At 43.0% G+C, this 19336-nt stretch overlaps 2 protein-coding genes across 9 annotated transcripts in view; one reads left to right on the forward strand and one right to left on the reverse strand.

The window, feature by feature from the left end:
- Positions 1-16245, reverse strand: part of LOC138762160 (peptidyl-prolyl cis-trans isomerase G-like) — a 70473-nt gene extending 54228 nt beyond the window's left edge. For 3 of the 4 annotated variants that reach the window (XM_069935688.1, XM_069935690.1, XM_069935691.1), the window contains exon 1: positions 16077-16245. The gene's annotated coding sequence lies outside the window, so the exon portion shown is untranslated. The remainder of the gene's footprint in view (positions 1-16076) is intronic. The other variant, XM_069935689.1, reaches the window with a different exon arrangement.
- A 139-nt stretch (positions 16246-16384) lies between these two features.
- fastkd1 (FAST kinase domains 1) overlaps positions 16385-19336 on the forward strand; it is a 61683-nt gene continuing 58731 nt past the window's right edge. For 4 of the 5 annotated variants that reach the window (XM_069935694.1, XM_069935699.1, XM_069935698.1 and 1 more), the window contains exon 1: positions 16385-16518. The gene's annotated coding sequence lies outside the window, so the exon portion shown is untranslated. Of the gene's footprint in view, positions 16519-17317; positions 17396-19336 lie in introns of all 5 variants that reach the window. The other variant, XM_069935695.1, reaches the window with a different exon arrangement.

Here is a 19336-nt window from a genome sequence, read left to right on the forward strand (position 1 = left end):
TATTTATTTTTTTTTTACAAACTAGGCGAATTATGGATACGGAGAAAAGGTAGGTAGGTGGAGATGAGCCTATCATCAGATCAGCCACGATCTCACGGAATGGCGAAGCAGGTTCGACGGACCAGATGACCTACTGTTGCTCCTATTTTCTATGTTCTTGTAAATTAGTGTTCTTCTTTCCATAATTGATTTAAGTTCTGCTTATGGTAAAGCACATGCAGAATGCACACTGACAACACCAGCTTTAACAAATCATCAGTTCTGTTCACATGTGAATATATATCGCTCCTATATTCTGACATTATGCCGAAGTATGTAAATGAAAGAGAGGCCACATTCTCCAAATGAGTCAAGAAATAAATGATCTTGTATATAGCAAGGTGATTTAAAAAATTTTATTAACAGCATTTATGATTCCTAACATTCCATAAAGGAGGGTAGAACTTTCAAGCAGCAGATTCTGGAATGCTCTCTGCCAGCCTTATATCAAGATTCTTGATAAAAAGATTCTGCAGTAATGGACTCCAATTTACATCATAGCAAGTTCAGAGCTTTGGAATGAATCATTTCACCAACTGTATATGCAGAATTCCATCAAAAACAATGCTTTGTATCAGAAAATGGTAATATTAGAGAATGCTTTATTTTTCTGTGTGAACTATTCCAATTATAGAAAGTGGTTATATTTTAATCCAGTAGGGATTAATTTGGTGGGAAATGCAAGATTTAAAGTACAATGGAAACCGCATTATCTGGCTCCTATGGGGAAATTGCAGGTGTCAGACACTCACTCTCCCAATGCCCAACTAATACACCCAAATTAAGAATACCCTGTTTAAAAGGCAAAAGACAGTGCAAAATGTAAAGTAATTTGAAAAAAAGTCAGTATTGTAGAGTTCAACAATGTAAAGTTCACTTTAATTAGGTAATTTCCATAACTTACAATTTAAATTTGAACCCGGTCACTGGCGCTGTAACAATTTTGCATTAACTGCTACGCTAACTGTGCCACCATCATAATTAACCCCTCTCCCCCAAGTTTACAGATAAAGCCTGACTAATATACCCAATACTAATAAAGACTCTTACTAGCCAGGGATATGGACAAACTTTAGAAGAGTCACCCTAGCAGCATCGGCTAGCTGTTCATCCTAGGCGTTCCCATTTCATTTCAACACAACTTTATTGAAACTTTTCCACGTTTCTTGTGCTGACAACATGACTCACCACAACGACCTGGGGAGGAGAGGAGAGGCAACGCGGTCCCATTTGATCATCGGTGGGGGGGGGGGGGTGCTGTTGAGAGGGCTGAGCCTTGGGGGAAAGAGTGTGTGGTGTCCCTCTCCCCCCCCACCCCCACCCCAGAGGACAATGAGAGAAGAGCAACCAGGAGCGAAATGTGACAGGCAACAGGAGCAACTCACAGGAAGACGCTGGAGACCTCGGCCCAGTGTCGGCAGATATCACCACGGAGATCCCAGTGAGTTCAGAAGCAACGAGGAAGTTGGAGGCGACATTAGGAGAAAACCACAGGGAAGACATGAGATCCACGAGGGGAGCAGGATGGCATTGGCAAGAGGGGGCATGGAGCCCTCAATACAAGAAACTTTAAAGACCATGGAAAAAATGGAGGAGAGACTGGCCAAAGACTTAAAAGGAAAAAAAAACTAGGGGAATTGTACAACAAAATGGAGAGATGGGAAAATGCCCTAATTGGACTGACAGGGTGTATGAAGTGGAAGAAAGAACTGGGAACAATGAGGACAGAATAAGTAAATAGGAGAGGGAGGTCACCGCGTAGGAGGCAGAAAGGGAGGTCACCGCGTAGGAGGCAGAAAGGGAGGTCACCGCGTAGGAGGCAGGAAAGCAAGAGGGGGACCAAAAGAGCTAGAGGGAAATAAGGTCTTATTTTACCAGACACAAGTGTGGCCCTCTTAAAACAAAGAAAAGAATTCAAGCTAATAAAAAGAATGGCCAAGCAGAAAGGATACGAAAGTGTCCTTAGATATCCAGCAACACTAAAAATCTGCCAGGAGTCGAGAGAAAGTTCCTGTTGGAGGTCAAAGAGGCCCAGGAGTTTGTAACATACCCAAAAAACTCATTGTCCAAACTGGGGGTCTATGGGGAGATCCCAACTACAAGGTTAATTGGAACAAGAGCAAAATCTTGCCACTTACTAAGGGGGAATTACAGTCAATGTCAAGAAAACAGTTATTTAAAGTGTGACAGTCTCTTCAATCTGAGGCGCCTGCAAGCTCACACCAAGACACAAGAGAAACTTGTCCGTGAACTACTCTTTGCAGACGATGCCGCTTTAGTTGCCCATTCAGAGCCAGCTCTTCAGCGCTTGACGTCCTGCTTTGCGGAAACTGCCAAAATGTTTGGCCTGGAAGTCAGCCTGAAGAAAACTGAGGTCCTCCATCAGCCAGCTCCCCACCATGACTACCAGCCCCCCCACATCTCCATCGGGCACACAAAACTCAAAACGGTCAACCAGTTTACCTATCTCGGCTGCACCATTTCATCAGATGCAAGGATCGACAATGAGATAGACAACAGACTCACCAAGGCAAATAGCGCCTTTGGAAGAATACACAAAAGAGTCTGGAAAAACAACCAACTGAAAAACCTCACAAAGATAAGCGTATACAGAGCCGTTGTCATACCCACACTCCTGTTCGGCTCCGAATCATGGGTCCTCTACCGGCACCACCTACGGCTCCTAGAACGCTTCCATCAGCGTTGTCTCCGCTCCATCCTCAACATCCATTGGAGCGCTTTCATCCCTAACATCAAAGTACTCGAGATGGCAGAGGTCAACAGCATCGAGTCCACGCTGCTGAAGATCCAGCTGCGCTGGATGGGTCACGTCTCCAGAATGGAGGACCATCGCCTTCCCAAGATCGTGTTTTATGGCGAGCTCTCCACTGGCCACCGTGACAGAGGTGCACCAAAGAAAAGGTACAAGGACTGCCTAAAGAAATCTCTTGGTGCCTGCCACATTGACCACCGCCAGTGGGCTGATAACGCCTCAAACCGTGCATCTTGGCGCCTCACAGTTTGGCGGGCGGCAACCTCCTTTGAAGAAGACCGCAGAGCCCACCTCACTGACAAAAGGCAAAGGAGGAAAAACCCAACACCCAACCCCAACCAACCAATTTTCCCCTGCAACCGCTGCAACCGTGTCTGCCTGTCCCGCATCAGACTTGTCAGCCACAAACGAGCCTGCAGCTGACGTGGACTTTTTACCCCCTCCATAAATCTTCGTCCGCGAAGCCAAGCCAAAGAAAACAGGATCAAATAACTAGGAGTCAGAATAGACAATAACCTAAATTATACCCCCTTGCTTGAAATAGGTAGATGTTCCTGCCCATATCTTTAGTGGGCAGGGTCAACTTTTATTAAAATGAATGTGTTGCCAAGACTTAAGTACCTCTTCCAGACACTGCCCATGGTGTAGCCCAGGGATTCTTCCAAAATTTGCTCTCACGAGTGAGAACATTTCTATGGAATGGAAAGGTAGCCAGGGTCTCTATAGAAAAATTGACCTGGGATTACAGTCTGCGCGGATTACAAATGCCAGACTTCAAGAAAAACTATTGGGCAGCCCAGTTAAGATACATCGCCTAACTCTTTGAAGGGGAGGTGTACTATCCTGGGCACAAATTATCTTGCTCATGGTGGGTGAGAAGGTAGCAGAGGACTTTATTTATAAATGAGACAGTAAATTGTTATCTGGGAAAACGGGCAGCCCTATACTAAAATAAATGATCCTCATTTAGTTTACCAATATTTAGGAATCAATATCCTCATTTAGTTAACCATAAAGTTAACCAATATTTAGGAATCAAAGTGGGGCTGTCCCCAAAAACACCCCAACTCCAAATAGATGAATACCATTGATGGTAGGTAGCAAGATCCTGGACATCTGGCATTGTAATGGCATCAAGTGCATAGGGGCAACTAATGTCATTCGAACTCCGATAAGATGTTCCACTGCTACCTTCAGATAAGATCTTTTCTACAGGACAAATTAGGTTCTACTATGGCCCTACTAGAGTGCAGTGATATAGAGGTCATGATTCGATGGGGGAACACATGAAAGTTCATCTCAGCAATGTATTTCTTGCTCCAAGCGGAAGGACCCAAACCAGGCCTTCACAAATCAAGGCAGAGGTGGGAGTTAGACTTAGGAATAGTGATTGATAGGCTATGCTGTTCCAAACTGTGTTGGACCAGCATGACAGTAATCATTAATTCGTGGTACAGGTTGGTGCAATACAATTTTTTGGACCAGATGTACCTGAACCCGCAAAAATTGAACAGATCTAAACCAGAATTATCAGACCAATGCTTTGGATGCAGCATTGAGACAAGAACCTTTGTGCACACCACCTGGACATGTACCAAGGTGAGGAACTAAGGCAAGTCCAAGGAAAAATTATAGGCAAAGAATTCACGCAATATCCAGAGTTGTTCCTGTTGGGAAACATAATGGACATAAGACTTGCAATGAATTTTCCAAATTTCAAATCTAATTTGTAATGATCGCATTGAGAGTGGCCAGGAAGTGCATTGTGGTTACCTGGAAACCCGACTCCTGCCTGAGCATTACTCGCTGGAACACAGAAGTGCAAAGTTGTGATCCCCTGAAGAAAATTACTTTCCACTCAAGAAAAAAAGTATGATACTTAAAAAAGAAAATTGGCAACCATACTTAAATTCCATAGGAGCATGACTATAGTGTGGACCTTCCTGCCTCACTGCCCTATCTTCCCTATCTATTCCTCAATTGGCTTGGGGGAGGAGAGGTGGGTTCTATCCCATCCAGGTAAAGTCAAGAAAACAGCCTGACCTCTGGCCACCATGCTGTGACAAACCCACAAAACCTTGATATACGTTTCACACCTTTGTTGTGTCTTCAATGTCATGTGTAACTGTGGTTAATTAAGTGTAAAATGTGGAGGGTATGGTTGGGGAGGGGGGAGAAAACCTGCTTGCATTTACCCTTTCTATATAAACCTCTCATAATTTTGAATACTTCTACCAAATCTCCCCTCATTTTCTGCTGCTCCAAACCCTTTTAACCATTTCGTTACTCAGTTCCTAGAGTCTAGCAATAGCCAAGTAAATCTTCTCTGCACTCTTTCAATCTTATTGAAATTGTTCATGTATGTAAATGACCAAAGTTCATACAATACTTCAAATTTCACCTCACCAATGCCTTGTACAACTTCAACATAACATCCCAACTCAAATTCTTAATATATTGATTTATGAAGGACAATGTGCCAAAAGCTATTGATACAACCTCATCTACCAGCGAAGCCATTTTCTTTTTTTTTTTTAAATTTTTTATTTTTCACACCATAAATCACATTAGCCATGATATACACTATTTCTTTTTCACACTTATACAGTGACTTTTTCTCCCCCCCCCCTTTCCTCCCAAACCACCCCCCCACCCCCCCTCTCATCCATTTTAGGTATACAATCTAGGTTGCATTAAGCCAGTCAGACAATGTTGTCATTCAACAAAATTACACCAGAAATTCTACTGAGTCCATTCTTTTCTTTCCTTCTCCTTCCATCAACTTAGGTAATGTTTGTCCCCGGTAGGTTTTCGCTATTGTATTTAATGTAAGGCTCCTATGCTTGTTCGAATATTTCAATATTATTTCTTAACCAATATGTTATTTTTTCTAATGGAATACATTTATTCATTTAAATTTGGTAGTTTCTTCCTTTTAATTTGGTTATGTATTCCATTAATATTTAAAGTCATATAGTTCAGCGTAGCCCTTTTATATTTTGTTTATCTTCTCTTTCCGTTTTTCCATCATTACCTTTCCTCCTTTTCCATTTCTGTTTTCTTATTTTCAACTCTTTATAAGACAACATTCCTACAACATCCAACATTTTCCTTATTCTCCTATTTCTATCTTATTTATCCCCAATCTCCCCTTCACCTCCTGAGTTGTCCTTTAACCCTTGTCGGACAACCACATCTCCCCTCTCCATTTGGATTTGCGAATCCACTCGCAAGCATAAACTGATTTTGCAGTGACCGCTATTTCCCCCCACCCCGCCTCCCCCAGAAAAGATTTCACTTTTCATATGTCACAAAGGTCACTCTTTTAATTCCCTCCTTATTCTCTCTATTCCATTACCTTCCCTTATTAATTCTTGTCTATACTATCTATATTTTCCTCTAAGTACAGATACATTCATGTATGCTCATTGTCTCTATTCACTCTTATACCTCTTTACCCGCATACATATCAATCGTGATCATTTTTACTCTCATTACCTGTCTTCATCCCTCAGTCTATTTTTGTCTTTACCCACATACATATCAATCGTGATCATTTTAACTCTCATTACCCGTCTTCATCCCTCAGTCTATTTTTGTAATTGTTCTGCAAATTTTCGTGCTTCTTCTGGATCCGAGAATAGTCTGTTTTGTTGTCCTGGAATAAATATTTTCAATACCGCTGGATGCTTTAGTATAAATTTATACCCTTTCTTCCATAAAATCGCCTTTGCTGTATTGAACTCTTTTCTCTTCTTTAGGAGTTCAAAACTTATATCTGGATAAATGAAGATTTTTTGCCCTTTATACTCCAGTGGTTTGTTGCCCTCTCTTACTTTTTCCATTGTCTTCTCCAGTACCTTTTCTCTTGTAGTATATCTTAGGAATTTTACTACAATAGATCTTGGTTTTTGTTGTGGTTGTGGTTTAGAGGCCAATACTCTATGTGCCCTTTCTATTTCCAATTCTTGCTGTAGTTCTGGACATCCTAGGGTCTTAGGGATCCACTCTTTTATAAACTCCCTCATATTCTTGCCTTCTTCATCTTCCTTAAGGCCCACTATCTTTATGTTATTTCTTCTGTTATGGTTTTCCATTGTATCTATTTTTTGAGCTAGTAGTTCTTGTGTCTCTTTAGTTTTTTTATTAGATTTCTCCAATTTCTTTTTTAAGTCTTCTACCTCCATTTCTGCTGCTACTGCCCGCTCTTCCATCTTGTCCATTTTCTTTCCCATTTCTGTTAAGGTCATCTCCATTTTATTTATTTTCTCTTCTGTGTTGTTTATTCTTTTTCTTAAATCCTTAAATTCCTGTGTTTGCCATTCTTTAAATGACTCCATGTATCCTTTAATAAGAGCAAGTATATCCTTTACCTTGCCTTTCTTTTCTTCTTCTATTTCACCATACTCTTCCTCTTCTTCTTCCTCTGGGTTGGCCATCTGTTGTTTCTTTGTTGCCCTTTCCTCCTCTTCTTTCTTGTTTCTATTGTCTTCTGTGGTCTCTTCTTGCTGCAGGTGTTCTGCAGCTGTCGTTGCCGGCTGTGGAGATCGACTCCCCAGCTGGTCCCCCCTCCCGTCGGTGTGTTGTTTTTCATTCGCATCGCGCATTTTTACTCGGCTCTGCGAGCCATTTTTGTAGTCCATTATTTACCGACCTGAGGGAGCGGGTTTCTCTCTCCGCAGCGGGCCTCTTCGGACAGGTAAGGCCTTCACCTTTTTCCTCCTTTGTCTTCTCTTCCTCTCTTCTTACCGTTGCTTTCGACTTTTCTTTTTTTGTTGCCATCTTCTTTCCACCTTTATACTCACTTTTCTGTAACTTTTATTTCTGTGCCTTTGTGTTTTCTCTTGTTTTTCCCGACTTTTCTGGAGAGGGCTGGAGTTCACCGTCCTGCCACTACTCCATCACGTGACTCCTCCCAGCGAAGCCATTTTCAAGGAATTATTCATCTGTTTTCCCAGATCCTCTTCTGCACTCCACAGTTCCCATCATTTATTATGTTAGTCTGACCCTACTTCGTCCACCGAAAGTCCAACACCTCACACGTCTGCATTAAAATCCATTTGCCTTTTTTTTCCCAAATGGACCTAATCCCTCTGCAAGTTTTGAGAGCCTCCCTTGCTGTCCACCACATCTGCAGATTAGCTGATCCAATTTCCCATATTATCATCTAGATTGTTCACATAGTTGTCAAACAACAATGGCCCCATGACTGATTCATGAAGCACAGCACAAGTTACAGGCCTCCAGAGGCAATTCTCTGCCTTTTCCGATAAGCCAAATGTTTACTGCAATTTACCATCTCTTCCTGAATTCCAAGACACTGAACCTTCTTGACCAATATCCCATGCGGGACCTTGTCAAAAGCCTAACTAAATCCATGTCAACATCTACTGCCTTCTTTCCAACTTTTCGGTTACCTTCTTGAAAACCTCTATAATTTGTCTTTACCTTCTCAGCAAATTATACATTTGTTTAATTCTAGCTCTGAATTTTCTCAAGGCATGCAAGGTCAAAATGCATTTTGTACAAAAAAAATGCCATCTTAAAAGGGGAAATAAAAGAGAAAATTATAGGCTATCTTTAGTTGTTTGTTAAACTATTGGAAAGCATAAATGAGATCTTCAAACATCCAGAATGGAGAGTAAGGAACCAGAGCAGGGGTAGAGGTGACCACCTTCAGATTCTTTGGAGCTTATGAAATTTGAAAAAGCTCTTAAAAGGTATCACACAACAGATTTAAGGCCAAAGATGAATGCTCAATTTAGGCATGTGGATAGTTATGGTCAAAGGACACAAAACTAATAAATAGAAAAGATAAATTGACTGGAAATGTAGTGAATTGTGCTCCAAATATCACTGAAAACCAAAGAGAAATATGACAAATGATGGAAAGCTGTTTTAAAAATAGAAAATATTCAAAGAATTCAGCAAGAAAGATAACAATGAACGTGATGAACAGCCCTGGACCTGAAATGCAAACTGGTTCTCTTCCATGGTTGCCATCTGACCTACTGAGCTATTCCAGCGTTATTTTGTTTCTTTTTGCATTTGGTATTGGAAGAGACATTTTTAAATATATTTTCTCAATTTACTTTAAACCTATAATAATCTATTGTATTTTCCCCACTTTCCCATGAACTCTTCTCTAGATTCTACCACTTCCTTACATACTAAGGGTGAGATAATAGTGCCAATTAACCAAACAAACTGCAAGCCTTTCTGATGCAGGTATGTGACAAGAACCTTTAATGGGACTATTTATTAACCACCTGTATGATGTGATAGAAAGTCACACACCCAAGTTTGTCAATGAAGATGCAAGGATATACCCCTTTTACACATCCATTAAAAGACGGGAAATAACTGCTTTTAACTGCTTCACTTACCCGTGTAAATGTTTTGCGTCAGTTCCTGTCTAAAAGACGCAATGACCCGGTGTTTCATGGTTCAGTGTGAATGACCTGAGCTGGCTTTAAAGACATGCCAATTAAGTGGAATCACTGTGTAAAAGGGGTAATAGATTGTGAAAATGCAAAATTGCGGCAAAGGGATTTCAAATTAATTAGGTTATGACTCTGACCACTCTAACAAAAGCCACTTTCAGGTGCAATCGCTCCAAGAGTGCGCCTGTGGGTGTGCTTGAATCGACGTTCAGGTGGCAGCACTGAAGGCGCTGTTCTGGCACCTGAAAGGCGCCTTGGAGCGAATGCTGGCTCCTGTCGACTGTGGCTGTAGTCCCGCACACTGTCGTGACGCTATTTGCAGCACGTCGAGGCTGAACCAGAAAGGAACACAGGATCATGGCGGGCCCGGAGCAGAGAAGAGAAATGCCTCTAACGTACCAAAAAATGTGACTGTACCGGTAATGCCGAGCCTGCACACTCTCCAGTTTTTCAAAAATCGTGCCAAAGCATCTCAGGCTGACGACATAACCGCGACGTCATCAGCCCGCCCCCTAGCAGCTCCTGCTGCTTTCAGGTGCCTCGGGGGACTGCTCGGAAGCAGAGAATATATCTCCCAGAGGAGAGTTGGGTAAGTACTCCTTGGGGCTGGGTTTTCCGCTTTCAGGTGGCCTCCTGACAGCCGCACTCGGGTAGAATAGGTGGCTTTATATCGGGGCATTCTGGCCACCTGAAAGTAGTTACAGTGCTTTCTAAACAGCAAAAAGGTTAAAAAAAAAATGGGGATTTAAAGATCCAGCAATTGATTTACACAGATCATAGGTATAGTGCTCTCCATAGTGTTTGGGGCAAAGACACTTTTGTCCTTTATTTTCCCCTGAGTTTTAAGTTTGTAATAAAACAATTTGCATACAATCAAAGTGCACATTCTGGATTTTATTCAAGGTTATTTGTATACATTTTAGTTTGACCAGGTAGAAATTACAGCACTTTTTATACATAGTTTACCCATTTCATGGCACCATAATGGTTTGGACATTTGGCTTCTCAGCTGTTTGTGATTACTCACTTCATTGTTGCAGCTACAAGAGAGCTCTCGGCTTACTTCTAAGCTTTAATTTAAACATACAGTCGTGTAGCACAGTAACAGACCATTTTGGTCCATTTACATCCAATTCACTTACACCCCCAGTATGTTTCAAATGGTTGGAGAAAACCGGAGCTGATGTGGAAAACCCATGCAGATGGAGAGAACATACAAACACCTTACAGACAGCACAGGATTTGAACCTTGGTCCCGATCACTGGTGCTGTATATATATTGCGCTAACCATTACGCCAACCATGCTGCCCCTTTTGATCACCTTTAGAGTCTGTAATTGCTAATTTTCTACATGATGACCATAGTTGTGCCAATGAGAGTCTGTCTGACAGATCAGACACATTCTTCAGGAGGCAGGTGTGGATGTGTCAATGACTGCTGTCTACAGAAGACTTCATGAACAGAAATACAGAGGCTAAACTGCAAGATACAAACCATGGTAAAACTGGTATGCTTTGGATCTTGGGAAGTTTGCTTTTGTCATTACTCTGATACAGGTTAATCTTGGTGTCCACAAGGCCTTTTTTCAGGCTTTTAAATTTTTCATGGCAAACTGTAATCTGGGGCCAACAAGTGGTTTGAATCTTGCAATGTAGCCTCTGTATTTCTGTTCATGAAATCTTCTGCAGACAGTAGTCATTAACATATTCACAACTGCCTCCTAAAGAGTGTTTCTGATCTGTCAAACGTACATTTAGAGATTTTTCTTCATTATGAGAATTCCTGTTAACAACAGTGGAGGTCTTCCTTGAAATACCCATCCCTTTGCGATTATTGAGCTCACCAGTCTGCTCTTTCTTCTTAATGATGCTCTAAACTGTTGATTTTGGTCATCTGAAAGTTTGGGCAATCTCCCTTACTGTTTTATTCTTGATTTTCAGCCTCATAATGGCTTCTTTGACTTTCATTGCCATAACTCTGGTCCTCATGTTGAAAAATGGCAACTATAGACTCCAAAGGTGATCAAAAGCTTAGAAGCAAGCCAAGCTAAATGTCCCAAACATTATGGTGCCCTGAAATGAGGGGACTATGTATAAAAAGTGCTGTAATTTCAACATGGTCAAACCAAAATGTATACAAATAGCCTTGAATAAAATATGGAATGCGCACTTTAATTACACGTGAATGGTTTGATACTGTGGAGTATGGAGGAAATAAAGGAAAAAAGTGTCTTTGTCCCAAACATTATGGATGGCACTGTCTGTGCAGAAAAAAACCAAAATGGATGATGGAACTCTGTTCCAAATATCTAGAAAACAATAGATACAAGTTACATTACAATGATTTAGAGTCCAATTTTTGACAATTCCTGGAGACATGTTGGCAAACCTGGACAACAAAGCTTTGAATGTATCCACAGTGGATTTAAGTAAATAATACCTCAACCCTCACAAAGAAAGTACAAATAGCATTTGTGTTTCTGTTAATTTAAAATGACATGATTTGAATAAAGGTTCCAAGAGAGTACATGGAGCTGACTCCATGAAGAGAGAGCACAAGAGACGATTTTGGCATGTTGGGGGAAAAGAATGAGGGATAATAATATAAAAATTGGAATAAGATTTTTCAAAAGTGAAGGAAGAATCACTTTTATACAAAGTGTGGTCACAACTTTAAATAGAAATTAAGAAAAAGAGCCACTATGTTTGATCAACATTAATTTTAAATTTAATAACTGTTTTTGTAAAAAATATATTGAGGAACACAGGCTTAATCTAATTGACTGAAGCTTTAGGCTCAAATGACTAAGTGGTATTCTGCTCTTCTAATTCTGTACTGCAATGAAAAAGACAAACATAATAAATTCTGCAGTGCAGCACATTTACTAGACCCTCAAGGATGAGGGGCTGGTGGCGAAAATTTGAACATCTGGCTCTTTTACAGTAAAACTGAAATTATTAAACAGTTAAGTGATAAAGTATTCTTAATTATCATGGCTTTTCTTTGGCTTGGCTTCGCGGACGAAGATTTATGGAGGGGGTAAAAAGTCCACGTCAGCTGCAGGCTCGTTTGTGGCTGACAAGTCCGATGCGGGACAGGCAGACACGGTTGCAGCGGTTGCAGGGGAAAATTGGTTGGTTGGGGTTGGGTGTTGGGTTTTTCCTCCTTTGCCTTTTGTCAGTGAGGTAGGCTCTGCGGTCTTCTTCAAAGGAGGTTGCTGCCCGCCAAACTGTGAGGCGCCAAGATGCACGGTTTGAGGCGTTATCAGCCCACTGGCGGTGGTCAATGTGGCAGGCACCAAGAGATTTCTTTAGGCAGTCCTTGTACCTTTTCTTTGGTGCACCTCTGTCACGGTGGCCAGTGGAGAGCTCGCCATATAACACGATCTTGGGAAGGCGATGGTCCTCCATTCTGGAGACATGACCCATCCAGCGCAGCTGGATCTTCAGCAGCGTGGACTCGATGCTGTCGACCTCTGCCATCTCGAGTACTTCGACGTTAGGGATGTAAGCGCTCCAATGGATGTTGAGGATGGTGCGGAGACAACGCTGGTGGAAGCGTTCTAGGAGCCGTAGGTGGTGCCGGTAGAGGACCCATGATTCGGAGCCGAACAGGAGTGTGGGTATGACAACGGCTCTGTATACGCTTATCTTTGTGAGGTTTTTCAGTTGGTTGTTTTTCCAGACTCTTTTGTGTAGTCTTCCAAAGGCGCTATTTGCCTTGGCGAGTCTGTTGTCTATCTCATTTTCGATCCTTGCATCTGATGAAATGGTGCAGCCGAGATAGGTAAACTGGTTGACCGTTTTGAGTTTTGTGTGCCCGATGGAGATGTGGGGGGGCTGGTAGTCATGGTGGGGAGATGGCTGATGGAGGACCTCAGTTTTCTTCAGGCTGACTTCCAGGCCAAACATTTTGGCAGTTTCCGCAAAGTAGGACGTCAAGCGCTGAAGAGCTGGCTCTGAATGGGCAACTAAAGCGGCATCGTCTGCAAAGAGTAGTTCACGGACAAGTTTCTCTTGTGTCTTGGTGTGAGCTTGCAGGCGCCTCAGATTGAAGAGACTGCCATCCGTGCGGTACCGGATGTAAACAGCGTCTTCATTGTTGGGGTCTTTTGTTGGCCTCAAAAGATGCTCACAAACTCAAGCTAGCATGCTGGAACATCAGAACCATGCTAGACAAGGCTGACAGCCACCGACCTGAACGTCGGTCTGCCCTCATTGCACATGAACTCCTCAGACTTGACATCGACATAGCCGCTCTCAGTGAAGTCCGCCTGGCAGATGTAGGCAGCCTCCAAGAACGCGGCGCGGGCTACACACTCTACTGGTCTGGCAAGCCTTCGGATGAACGACGCCTATCTGGTGTAGGCTTCATGGTCAAGAGCTTCATTGCCTCCAAACTCGAAAACCTTCCGACAGGCCTCTCGGACCGAATCATGTCCATGCGACTCCCCCTTCAAAACAAGCGTCACATCACCCTCATCAGTGTCTATGCTCCAACCCTCCAGGCGGAACCAGCAGAAAAGGACAAGTTCTACACCGACCTGCGCAACCTCATCCAACGCACCCCTTGTAAGGTAAAACATCATGAGATGGGAATGTGTAGGGAGTTACCCTGTACAGGGCAGTAACAAGAAGGGGAGGTGTCCTTGTACTCCTGTTAGGTAAAACATCATGAGATGGGAATGTACAGGGCTGTAACAAGATGTGAATGCATCCTTGTACTTACAAGATAAGAGAGACATTGATGGATTGAGAGGCAGGAAGCTAGCAGGGAAAGGATAGCAACAGTTTTAGTCATTGGACAAGTAATGATATGATGATGTTCTAAGCACATATCCAAGGGTATAAAAAATCACCATTTTGCTGATAACGGCAGAATGCATTCTCCGACTAACATGGTTGGTCGCAAGTGTTACAATCCGGTAATAAAGAACAAAGAACCCTGATTTCGACTCAGCCTGGTGTTTGTCTCACTCATTCATGAACAAAGCAGACCTAACACCCTACAGCTGACAAGGTTGTCATCCTGGGCGACTTCAACGCTCGTGTCGGCAAAGACTCAGAAACCTGGCCAGGAATCCTGGGCAAGCATGGCGTCGGCAAGTGCTCCTGTTGGAGCTCTGCGCAGAACAGCGGCTTGTCATTACAAACACCCTTTTTCAGCAGAGGGACAGCCTTAAGACCACCTGGATGCATCCCCGATCCAAACACTGGCACCTCCTGGACTACATCCTGGTGCGAGAAAGTGACAAACGAGATGTGCTCCACACCAGGGTCATGCCTAGCGCGGAATGCCACACTGACCACCGGCTGGTTCGCTGCAAGCTCAACCTTCACTTCAAACCAAAGCCCAGGAACAATAAAGCCCCCAGAAAGAGGTTCAATGTTGGAAAAATTATCATGGCTGATGAGAACATAAATAGCACTGGATACAAAGTTGTTTTCACTGATTGTGATGATACAAGCAAATTTAACAAAAATGCTGTAAAAGTTGTTAGGAAGTGATTGACATAGAATTAAATCTTTAATTTAGAGAAATAGTCATTATGAAAGGGGAATATTAAAGGTAATGATGGATGTATCAGTGGCATAAAACAATCAGGGCAGAATATTTTTGTTTTATTGACAGTTAAAAGTTTTGGCAGCTTGATACCAGGCAATAAATTCACATTTACTGGTATGTTTGAATGGGACCATCTCAACATTGTAACGTTGCTTACCAAATCATATAAACATTTACATCAAACATCACTAGTTCCATTTTACCTTGATAAAAACATGCACATTGATGGCATCAGCTTTATCAATTTAACCCATATTGTCCCTTCCCCATCATTAATTTTTACACTTTCAATTGAGCAGATCCCTTCCAAATAATCCAATTGATTCACTCATCTTTAGCAAATGCCTGAGATTAAACCAAGTACACAGTTTAAACAGCATAGATGACCCAGCAACATCATATTTAACCTAGAGACTAACTTCCAACATACGATCAAAATCTTCCAATTCCACTTTTATCATCCTCAGCTCAGATCTCACCCATGATTTGCATCAGCTTCCAGATCAGCACAGTCGATTTTTTTTTTTCAAAGCACAAATCCTTGCTTTTACACCTGCAGGTCTCTCACTCGCCGATTCTGGCCTCCCTGGTGTTTACTGCTCTATCACTGGCACCTACTATGCCTTCAGTTGCTTGAAGGGTGAAGTCAGGAACACCTTTCCAGTTCTCTGCTGCCTCCCTCATTGCCTTGAGCAGGCTTGAAGCATGGTTTAAAACAGAACTGTTCCTCTTTGAACAAAAATTTGGATGAATCTACCAAAAAAAATGACGCTCTCTGACCCATTTTGTATTACCATAGTTTAGACTCCAAGACTTTAAATAAAATGCAGCCAGAATATTCATTGATAGAATCTTCTCAGGCCTATCTCGGTGCAATTTTTTTCTGTTTAGGTACCAACCAGCCATGCATTTAAATGCAAAACCAGGTACACAATGTGGATCACCAATCCCACCCCCCCCCACCCCCTCCCCACGACATCCTGCGATCAAATCGTCCTCGTTATCTTTTGGGCCAGTGATGCCCGAGTTGCATCGCCACGGAAATATTGTGGGGAGGTTGCTGGAACCGCTCATCACCCGAAGTTTGGAAATGAAACATGCCGAGAGGACACGACGTTTATTTACAGTCTGCAAGCCGTAAATAACAGGCATTTCCCCTTGAATATTAAGAGATACTTAAAGGAAATGTTTTTTAAAAAAAAACCACCAGTCAGACCCGAGGTTTCAGTCGACTTGAAATCGGCAAAACACTCACATTACGGCCAACGGCTCGATAGATCGGAGTAAGATACCTAGGAATTCTCCAGGCCACAAACCCAAACACCGATTCAGTGTCGAACCTCGCACTCGGCCTCGATTGTACGAGCGTTGTCCTCATTCAGCAAGCTCCGAACTGCTACAACCACACCTGATTCGTTTCAGTCCCGCGCCGGCGGCTCCGATTGGTGCACACAGGGGGCCCCGCCCCTTCGAACGCTGCTTCGGCATGACCACTGGTCAGTCCGGGCGTCAATCAACGTCCCCTTTCTCTCTCGGACCCCCCCCCTCCCCTTTGCTCCTTCCGATGTCATGTTCGGTTGCGCGGAAGCTGCGAGGCGACGGGTCTCGCCTGATGCGCACGCGTCCTCCTGCCGGCTGACGGTCGCCACGCGAGCCCCTGGATTGTGGCCTAGTTCACGGTTTTTCCCAACTTTCAGGTAAAAGTCTTGCAAAACTAAAAAAAATATTTGAGCGGAATGAGTTGAAAATTCAGGCTGTGGGAGGAGAGGGTGTAATTAACGCCTTATTCGTCCTGCGGACGGGCTTCTATTTCAAAAGGAATATATTCACGGCATTGATGGGAACTGGGCAGTGCCTTGATGATGGGACAACTAGTTTCCGAAGGCTCGCTCTTTCTCGAACGCTCAAGATGGCGCTGTGAGCAGCTGGCGGGACCCGCGGCGCTGACGGCTTGGCTCCGCCTCCCGGCCGTTTGTCGACCCGCCGATCAAGCGGGCGGCGCGCACGTTTCCTCCATTGTGTGTAGTTCTGGCTGACGACTGCATGGAGAGCTGTGTGTGTGTGGAGCTGGCCCGCCCACTGATGACTCGTACCCTATGACTCCGCCCCCGTAGTCCTCTCCCTTCCCGCCACTCCTGGACCTGGATCCGGGCCAGAGAGGTGCTTCTGCCTCTTGAAGCCTGTCGTTTCCCTCAGCCAGTTACTGGTAGTGCCCTGCACCCAGGCGACTGAGAGAGGTGACAGGTGTGGAAACTTGCATTTGAGGTTAATCTGGCGCTGGGAATGCAGTTGTTGTTTTTGGAAGACCGAGTACAGTGATAGGACACTGTATGGTTGGACCAACATCTGATGGCTTCGTCATTACTGGAATTCATTTTTTTTGGGGGGGGGTGGGTTCCTGTGCCTGATTGAGTCCATTCTTTATGGGATACACATCCGTCATCGTGTTGTTTTTTTCCTCTTGAGCTGTGTGCAGTCATCATATTTTTTTTGTAGATGAAACACCTGATCCATATTGTTGTGAGGCCAGAGGACCCCAAAACCCAGCGCAATAGATATTCACCAAGACAAATGGTGAATGCTTTTAATTATCTTTAAACATGGAAACAGAATCGCAACCTTAACTTAATTCTATTGACTTACTGACTCCCCCTTCTAATTCTAAGTGCACGTGTATGTAATGTGTGTTAAATTCCGAAAAGTTCTTGGGTTCACAGTCCAATCTCACTTCTCGGTGGTTGCAGGCACAGAATGTGCACAGAATTCAACATTTATAAAGTTCCCCAGGTTTTGGTGCTTGAAAGGTAAATGGTTACTGTTCAGGAAGGTTGTTGTCGGTTTTCAGAGATTTGTTGTACGATGGACACTCAGCCACTTCGGTGTTTTGCTGACGAAACTTGCCCCCTTCAGGGTTCTCCAGATGATAACCTCTTTCTTTCAGATCACCACAGAGTTCCTTTTTGTTTCTTTATTTCCGAGTGAAACATTATACAGCCAATCCTCTTCTCTTGCATGAATCACAAGGGCTTTGACCAGGCTGAATCAAGTCTTTCACATTGGGTGGGTTTTCCCGTTCCAGTCCCAGCTGATGCGACTAAACTGTAGAAGTGATCTCTGTCTCTCTCTCCAAAGCTATTGCAAAGACAGTTGGCTCCAACATTTCTAGCATGGGGCAGAACTCCAGTATTTTAAGTAAGATCTGTTTTAAAGTGTTTGTATGTGACCTACTCTAACAAAGCTTTCCCAATTTATCTCCCAAAAACATATCTATATAGACTCTGTCACAATATGTTTAGTCATTCAAAACTTGAATGGCAGTATCAAATTGTTCGGTAAAAGAACTGTTTGCTTCTTTTCACGGGTGAAGTCTAAGATTTCATGGTTTAGATCACTTTATATATAATTTCTCCTATCCGTGATAAATGTGAACAAGTCGAAACCAACCCTTCTGGCCTGATCCCACGTAATGTAAAAAATTTGGAGGTCAACTACAGCCCTTTCAGCTCACCACTTTTCAATGGATGTTCTGCATTCTCGTCATTGCACAATAAGAGAAATGTGAAAGCACTGGAGGGAATGGAGAGGGGATTTACAAGGATGTTGAAAATTGCTTTAATGAAGAGAGAGTGATTAGCCTTGGCATATTTGGGACATGGAAGAATTGCTCAACTGAGTTTTATAAAATTATGGAAGTTTTAGGATGAAGAGTAAGGATCACTTTCCCCAGGCTGAGAGGTCAATATTGACAGGAAATGAGGAGTTAAGAGAGCACTTACCCGTGCGAAGTTTGATGATTATTATTTGAGCAATGGGAGTTGGTGAGTCAACGTGAGATCCCATCCGCGCATGCACATTCATTCTTTACAATACAGAAGGGAGAAGCCACTGAACTTAAATGCACGAAACCAACCATAACGCGAATCTGTGACTGAACATGTTTATTACAACCAAAACATCTTTATTCATAAAGATGGAGATGGAGGAAAAAAATTATTCTATTCTACCCATACATAAGCACAGTCCTCCTCAAGAAAAGAATTCAAGCCAATAAAAAGGATGGCTAAGTAGAAAAGGTATGAAAGTGTCCTTTGGTACCCGGCAACCCCAAAAGTCATAATGTCAGGAGGTGAAAGAAAATTCTTCTCAGAGGCCAAAGAGGCCCGGGAGTTTGTGAAGCGGCTACTGGTCTGTCTGAAATAATGTATATAGGTGTAGCGCCAGATGAATAATGTTTGAATTTTGTTGTATATAAGAGTGTATTGTTGGAAATAGTTACATGTTAAGAGAGTAATAGTAGATTCAACCATTAGAGGATGTAACTGCTATTGAGAGAATTTGTGAAAAGGAAATGGTCTGGGAGGGGGTGAGGGTGGAGAGGTGTGGGAGGCAGATGGGTGCAAAATGCCCAGCCTTTAGAAATGAGAGGGATGGTGATGATACAGGGTAAAGTCACCAGAGGTTGGTTAGGGGGGGGTGGGGGGGGGAGGAAAGGTTAGAGGGAATTAGATGTGGGAA

Source organism: Narcine bancroftii, chromosome 4, assembly GCF_036971445.1.
Source record: "Narcine bancroftii isolate sNarBan1 chromosome 4, sNarBan1.hap1, whole genome shotgun sequence".
In the NCBI taxonomy this organism is placed as follows: Eukaryota; Metazoa; Chordata; class Chondrichthyes; order Torpediniformes; family Narcinidae; genus Narcine; species Narcine bancroftii.